Source organism: Colobus angolensis, unplaced genomic scaffold (genome assembly GCF_000951035.1).
Source record: "Colobus angolensis palliatus isolate OR3802 unplaced genomic scaffold, Cang.pa_1.0 Scaffold59, whole genome shotgun sequence".
NCBI lineage: Eukaryota > Metazoa > Chordata > Mammalia > Primates > Cercopithecidae > Colobus > Colobus angolensis.
Genome location: NW_012119487.1, coordinates 4,215,856 through 4,224,221, shown reverse-complemented (window position 1 = coordinate 4,224,221; position 8,366 = coordinate 4,215,856). Strand labels below are relative to the sequence as shown.

At 43.9% G+C, this 8,366-nt stretch overlaps 1 protein-coding gene across 1 annotated transcript in view; it reads left to right on the top strand.

Annotated features, from left to right (window-relative positions):
- The first annotated feature begins 6,217 nt into the window (after positions 1–6,217).
- Positions 6,218–8,366, top strand: part of ANKRD45 (ankyrin repeat domain 45) — a 62,235-nt gene continuing 60,086 nt past the window's right edge. Inside the window, exon 1 of the mRNA XM_011962334.1 lies at positions 6,218–6,255. The gene's annotated coding sequence lies outside the window, so the exon portion shown is untranslated. The remainder of the gene's footprint in view (positions 6,256–8,366) is intronic.

The following is an 8,366-nucleotide window of genomic DNA, read 5'->3' as shown; positions in this document are numbered from 1 at the left end:
GACCTCGTGATCCGCCCGTCTCAGCCTCCCAAAGTGCTGGGATTACAGGCTTGAGCCACCGCGCCCGGCCAGGTTATAAACCACTTTCATACCTGCCTATTAATGTATGGACTTCAGAGCAATATGGCCTGTATTGATTTTCCAGGATTGTTCTTTTGTTTATTGTTGCTTTTCCTCCTTCTTCCCCCTATTTTCTCTTCATAGGACATAAGACTTCACAATCTTCTAAAAACGAGCTTTCCTAATAACTTGGGACCTACCAGTTTAGGAATAAACTATCCTAGTCATAAGAGATCAGATAAAACATGAGACCTACCAGTTTAGGAATAAACCATCCTAGTCATAAGAGATCAGATAAAACCTGAGACCAGAGACTCATTTTCTTTTAATATGCTTTTTCCAAAAGATTTTTAAAAAGAAAAGGGGGGAAATGTGAAAGGAAAATGTCTTGGGTCCCTAAAATCACTAAGCTAAAGGGAAAAGTCAAGCTGGGAACTGCTTAGGGCAAATCTGCCTCCCATTCTATTCAAAGTCACCCCTCTGCTCACTGAGATAAATGCATATATGATTACCTCCTTTGGAGAGGCTAATCAGAATGCAACCATTTGTCTCTTATCTATCTATGAACTGGAAGCACGCCCCACCTCCCACCCCCCTGCTTTGAGTTGTCCCACCTTTCCAGACTGAACCAATGTTCATCTCATGTATGTTGATTAATGTCTCATGTCTTCTTAAAATGTATAAAACCAAACTGCTCTAACCATCTTGGGCACATGTTATCAGGACCTCTGAGGCAGTGTCATGGGCGTGCATCCTCAACTTTGGCAAAATAAACTTTCTAAATCAACAGACACCTGTCTCAGATTTTTGAGGTTCACAAAAGCCTAGTGAATGTGTAAAAAAAAAAAGCCAAAAATATCCCCATCCCAAAAGAACCATGAAGGTGGGCTGAGTGCAGTGGCTCCTGCCTGTAATCCCAGCACTTTGGGAGGCTGAGGCAGGAGGATCACTTAAGGCCAAGAGTTGGAAACCAGCCTGGGCAACATGGCAAAACCCTGTCTCTACAAAAGACACAAAAAAATTTTAGCTGGGCATGGTGGTGGGTGTCTGTAGTCCCAACTATTTGGGAGGCTGAGGTGGCAGGATCACCTAAGCCTGGGGAGAATGAGGCTGCAGTGAGCTGTGATCACACCACTGTACTCCAGCCTGGGTGACAGAGTAAGATGCTATATCCAGAAAAAGAAAAGAAAGGTTCCTTCATAGAAAATGGGAGTTCACTAACCAGAAAAGGAGGGACCAGTGGGTGAAAACCATGGGTGTTCACTATTTCATTCTCCTCAACTGTAGAGATTAGCTACATGGAGAAATAATTCTTTTGTTGTATACCAGGGGAGTAGTTTTAATATTATCTAATTATTGCCAGAAAGACTCAAAGTAAATTATTTTGAAATAGTTATTATTTTTGGCAGATTTTCTTGAATATTTTTTTTTTTTTTTTGAGATGGAGTCTCGCTCTGCGGCCCAGGCTGGAGTGCAGTGGCCGGATCTCAGCTCACTGCAAGCTCTGCCTCCTGGGTTTACGCCATTCTCCTGCCTCAGCCTCCCAAAGTGCTAGGATTCCAGGTGTGAGCCACTACATTCAGCTAAAGTGCACAAATTTTTTTTTTTTTTTTGAGATGGAGTCTCGCTCTGCGGCCCAGGCTGGAGTGCAGTGGCCGGATCTCAGCTCACTGCAAGCTCCGCCTCCCGGGTTTACGCCATTCTCCTGCCTCAGCCTCCCGAGTAGCTGGGACTACAGGTGCCCGCCACATCGCCCGGCTAGTTTTTTGTATTTTTTAGTAGAGACGGGGTTTCACCGTGTTAGTCAGGATGGTCTCGATCTCCTGACCTCGTGATCCACCCATCTCGGCCTCCCAAAGTGCTGGGATTACAGGCTTGAGCCACCGCGCCCGGCCTGGCCTGATTTTCTCTAATATTTAATTAGCATATAGCTAACAAGTTGCAGTCCTCTGGTGTTTTAAACCAGACTAACCTAGGTACAAATCCTGGTTTGGCCCTACTAGCTGTGTGGTCTTAGGTAGGTGACTCAACCTTCCTAAATGTCAGTTTCAAGAATAATATATAAAAAAAAAAAATCACTTTCACAGAGTTGCTATAAGGATTAGAGATAATTTATATGAATCACTTAACACAATACTCAGCATATAATAGGCTTTCAAACAATAAGACATGATTATTATAGCACATTAAGTTACCATGGAGTAACTTTCTCAACTAGTTTATCCAGGTTTTTCATCAGAAATTGATACTGTAAAAAGAACATGACTCTTAGTCTATGAAGTATAGAAATATGGCAGAGTGTGGTTGTTATGCCTGTAATCCTAGCACTTTGGGAGGCCAAGGCAGGTGGATCACCTGAGGTCATGAGTTCAAGACCAGCCTGCCCAACATGGTGTAACCCCCATCTCTACTAAAAAATTACAAAAATTAGCAAGGCATGGTGACACGTGCTTGTAATTCCAGCTACTCGGGAGGCTGAGGCCAGAGAATTGCTTGAACCCAAGAGGTGGAGGTTGCAGTGAGCCAAGATGACACAACTGCACTCTGACCTGGGTGACAGACCAAGATTCCATCTCAAAAAAAAAGGCATAGAAATATAGTTTTTTATACAATAATTTCTATTCTGAGGGCCTATTCTCCTATGTTGGAAAAAACCAATTTCAATCATTTTGGAAACCTCACACCATAATTTTCTAGAGGGGATCTAATTTCTAGGGGGTTTGAATAGTGCTTAATCATTTGTTACTTAAGCTGTCTGTTCACCAGGCCTCCACTGTCTTATCCGGACCTCCATTAATACCCATAGGTTATTGCTGAGATGTCTCTTACACATGGGCACTCAGCCCCTTCAAATCCAGTGGTTCTTTCCAATACTCTCAGGTCAAGCTTACAGGGGGTATGGCTAAGAGAGGGTGTCATGGGAGTCTTTCTGCTGCATCTAGGCCACACTCTTGCCATGAATCTCCCGTCTGTTTCTAACCTGGTCTGCCTAGATGCATCACGCAGCTGTTTCTGACGTGGAGTTCAAGGGGAGCTCAGGGCATCTTTGCTTTTAGGTCTCAAACCTATTGTGTCTTGCTACCTTTCTAATATTAGCATTCAGAGCACTAAAAAAAAAAACTTTAAAAACTATTTAATTTTTAGTTATTTAATTCCACTTCAGACTTTCAAGAAACAGTTATATGTGGGAATTCTTCATATCCCCTGAAGATTAATGAAAAACAGAATCATGTACAGTTTTGTACAGTTATGCATAAGTCATCTTCCATACAGATATTAAAAAACAAAGACTATGAAAAAATGGCATGTTAAAACTGAAATACCTAGACTTAGCCTTGCTCCTCATCACCTTCAGTAAGGAATGATTGTTGAGTAGAACAAATGTGTTGTATAGTGACTGCAGGAGCAAGCTTGCAACTGACAGATTATCGTTCCTGTCTATAATGTCAAACTCCAAAATTTTGATTACCACAACTTATTTGAATATGAAAAATTTAATAATCACATTTGAAAAAATTCAAATTTATTCTTGTATTTCAGAAGTTCAGATTTATGATGGTGTTAGTGGTGGTGAATCTGTATGGATCTGCGGCAGCCTCAATTCTCACGTCCTTAGAAGAAAGAATCTGACTGAGGGGCATAAAGCATAAGAAGAGACCAAGGCAAGGTTTAGAGCAGGAGTGTAAGTTTATTAAAAAGCTTTTGAGCAGGAATGAAAGGAAGTAACGTACACTTGGAAAGGGCCAAGTGGGTGACTTTGAGAGATCAAGTGCAGTTTGACCTTTGACTTAGGGTTTTGTTTTTTTTTTTTGAGACGGAGTCTTGCTTTGTTGCCCACGCTGGAGTGCAGTGGTGTAATCTGGGCCCACTGCAAGCTCTGCCTCCCGGGTTTATGAGATTCTCCGGCTTCATCCTCCCAAGGAGCTGGGACTACAGGTGCGTGCCACCACGCCCGGCTAATTTTTTTTTTTTTTGTATTTTTAGTAGAGACGGGGTTTCACCGTGTTTAGCCAGGATGGTCCCAATCTCCTGACCTCGTGATCGGCGCGCCTCGGCCTCCCAAAGTGTTGGGATTACAGGCCTGTACCACTGTGCCCGGCCTTAGGGTTTTATATGTTGGAACACTTCTGGGGTTTTGCGTCCCTTCTCCCCCGTTCTTCTCTTGGGGTGGGCTGTCCACATGTGCAGTGACCTGCTAGCACTTTGGAGAGGAGCACATACAGTGTGTTTATTGCAGTTCTATGCATGATCACTTGAGGCATTCTTCTCTCACCAGTTGAATGTACCCAAGAAGGTTATATACTAGTTAAACTCTGCCATTTTGACTCTTAATGTGTATCCTTGAGCCCACTCACCCGTAAGAAGTACTTTTTTTTTCTTTTTTTTTTTGGAGAGGGAGTCTCGCTCTGTCGCCCAGGCTGGAGTGCAGTGGCACGATCTCAGCTCACTACAAGCTCCACCTCCCGGGTTCACGCCATTCTCCTGCCTCAGCGTCCCAAGTAGCCGGGACTACAGGCGCCCGCCAATACTCCCAGCTAATTTTTTTTTTTTGTATTTTTAGTAGAGACGGGGTTTCACCATGTTAGCCAGGATGGTCCCTATCTCCTGACCTCGTGATCCGCCCGCCCAGGCCTCCCAAAGTGCTGGAATTACAAGCTTGGGCCACCGCGCCCGGCCCCAAGAAGTACTTTTTAAGTGGTCCATTTTCAGAAAATAGGCCCCGGCAAATCCGGGCAGCTCCCTTGCAGACATGACAAGCCGTGCGCTACAGACATCTGGGAAGAGTGATAAGACTCACAGAAGTCAGAGGGGAGGGAGAAAAAGAATAGGGGGTGGGGTGGCTAATCCATAAAAGGAAAGAAAGTTTTGTCATTGGGAAATCAAAACTTAGTGGGGAAGGAGACAAGATGTAACCTTGTAAGGGGATAATGAAACTTAGGCAATGGAAGATTGTAACCCCATAGTACTCAGCCTATGAGGAACAGGGGTAGGGACTTGCACACTAGGTGATAAATTCCTTGTTGAAACTGCACTAGGTGTGCTTGCTCACCAGACACCTGATCTTGCAAGACTGTTATTAAAAAGTCTCTCTTTTGCTGTTCTTCATGCCTCTAAGTCCATTCTTTGGGTTTGGTCAGGTGAGTATGTTTCTCACATCACTTAACTCCTGAGATCTTATGGGGAAGCTGCTGATAACCAGTTTCAGGTGTTTTCTGTCTATTGGGAGAGTGCCTTTTCCTGGCATTGGATGTAACCAATTATTATTGTACAGAGACAGTTAACAACTGCCTATTACCCGATGGTCGCGTGACATTCCTGGTGGGGGATAGGGGAGCCTGCTCTGCTCATGCTTGACTACCTACTTACTGTAACAATGGTGAAATTTTGCTTGGGCCTTAGGTCAAATATTCATTTCAAACTAGGCTATTCGAACGTCAGCACCAATGTTCAGAGCCCCTCTAAAACATTCACCTACTCCTTAATGGATTCCTGGTAGAAGCACTAAAGAAATGAATATTTTCCTTCACACTTGCCTTCAGCACAAAAACTTCCCTGTGTTCACTGTGTGATTCAGGTGAACATTGATATAATTACTAGGTATGCCTGACCCTTCCCTGCTGTTTCTTTCGAACCCCTTGTCCCTCCACCTCCTTCGCTTCCCCTCTTTTAAAGTTGCGTTTTGCATCTTGAATTTCTGAATCAAGAGGTATATAGTCTCCAAGTTTCTAATGTTCCTAAGGTAGCTGGCACTTGTGAGGTCGCCTGAAATGCTCCTTGCTGGTGACAATGACCATAAACCATGGGAGAAAGATATCCAATAACTAGAAAATTAAGGGGTTATTCGTACAATCTTTTGTAGTTTTTAGAATGCAATGTCATATTTCCAGAAAATTCTTTCGTTTAAAAGCCAAAGATTAGACAGGCCAACAACCAATATGCACAACTTATTTTTAAACTGTAAAACAAATACAGACAGTATTACAGAAAATTTACAAAACACAGAAAAAACCGACACGCCACCCAGAAACTGAAATTATCTAGATTAATTCCTGACTGTTTTTCCCCTCTCGCTTCCTGCGCCTTTGCCAACAAGCATAACCTTCCCGCGCTGCCGGAACCGCGGCGCAGGGGGAGGCGCTGCCTCGCGCGGTGCGCCGTTGCCATGGTAACCGAGGAGGCTGGGGCTCGGGTGTGGTGAGTCTAGGGGTCCTGGCTCCGTGAGCCGAGTGGGCACTCGGGGAAGGATGTGGGGGGGTAGACGGATATTTTCCCTCCAGGTTGCTCGGGCAGGGCTGGAGGGGAGTGGGCTTCAGTCTCAGCGTCCTCAAACTGCTTCTGTCCAGAGCTTTGCGCACCGGTCCCCTACCCGGCGGGCAGGCGCGAGGGAATCGCAGAAGGTCCCCAGAGAATTCAGGCCCAAGAGCAAACTCTGGTGCCCGGAAGAATCCGTTGCCCCCTCGGGGGACCTCCTGGATCACCTGGCGGCGCTGACACTTTCTGTATCCTGTTCCTCAGGCCCTCTCTTTGTTTAATCCTGTGTACCCAGGGCTGCCCTTGGGGGTCCTTTTCCTTGAGCTGGGACTTAAAATCCTTAAGGGACTACATTTTTTTTGAAGAAAAAGATCAGTTGGCTTGAAAGGCACGTAAGGCTCTACTCCTGTATCACAACTTCAGGCTGCGTCGCCTGTCTCCTTGCCCTTTGTTTATGTTCTTCTCGTTACCTGGCTTGTCCTTTTTTCCTCCTTTTAAAACTCCTGTCCTTCAATATCAAGGTTTCACCTTTTCTGGGAAACCTTTCTGAGACCACCACCCGGAACTGAATGTAGATGTCCACGTTTTTACTCTCAAAGCACTCTTTGCCTACCTCCATTGAATCCCTGATCTCACTCTGTCATTGCTGATTTACTTGTGTCTTCCCCACTAAAATGTGAGAGCCTTTGGGGTAGGGACTATGACCTATGTGATTTTCTATTGTGGGTGCCTCGAAAGCATTCACATTCTATAGTTAAAAAGAAAGGTTTATAGATTTTTCTAGACTGATTTAGTAAGGCAGACCAGGTGCTATCCTCATTTCAGAAAAGTCACATAATTAGTAACAGAATCAAGACGAAAGCAATGCCATTCTGCCTTCATAGTTCCAGCCTTCCCTCTTCCCTCCCATGTTCATATTCTCTGTGAAACTTTAGTTATATGTAGCAGGGTTACAATTTTGATGTGTGTTATTACTTCTGTGGGCAAAGACAATGTAATTTATTTTTGTATATGACTGATCTAGTTCCTTTCATGAGCATTTACATATTGATTATTAGGAAAGAATCTAACTGTCCAATTGGTTTTAAAGTTTAGCTCAATCTAGAATTGAATTCTTTGGGTAGTGCTTAATTTCTCTTATATACAAATGTTTAGGTTCTCAGGTATCTTCTTGGATTCTTTCCTTGAGGTGAATGTGGATGCATGTGGATGGCTATGTGGATGCATGTGGATGGCTCATGGAATCAGTTATGGGGACGTGTCAGGGTCCCTTTGCCTTCCCTTGGCTGTGTGTGTGGGGGTGATGTTCCTGGTATACCAGGTGCTCCCTAGGGCTTTCGTAGTTCTATAACCTTTGGCTTATATACCTTGTGAACATGTATCTCCTGGTTTGGTCAGGACTCAGTAGAGCTCCCTGGCTCACTCAGTCGTGCTGAGTTCCTGCTGTGACTTCCCTTCAGCCTTAACTGGAGTGGTTTGCACCACAGCCCTCCCTCCCTGCAAAGCCTCCTTGCCCTGCTATAGCAATTGAGTAGAGCAAGCATCCTGCAAGACTTCCCTATTTCTAGGTCTCATGTATATCCAAAGGCAGTGCCCTCAAACTTTGTTGTCTCAGCACTCCATTTTACTCTTAAAAAATGATCCCAAAGAGCTTTCCTTTATGTGAGTTATATCTTTTAATACAGTATTAGATATAAGAATTAGAAATTAAACTGAGGATTTAAAAAATGTTTATTAATTCCTCAGACAATAACAAATTCACATGTTAACATAAATTATGTACTTCTCATAAAAATAACTATTTTCCAGAACAAAATAATTAGTGAGAAAGTGGTATTATTTTACATTTCTGCAAATGTCTTTAATTTCTGGCTTAATGGGAGACAGATTCTTTTTTTTTTTTTTTGAGACGGAGTCTCGCTCTGTCGCCCAGGCTGGAGTGCAGTGACTTGAACTTGGGAGGCCGAGGTTGCAGTGAGCCATGATCACGCCACTGCACTCCAGCCTGGGTGACAGAGCGAGACTCCGTCTCAAATAAAAAAAAAAAAAAATGA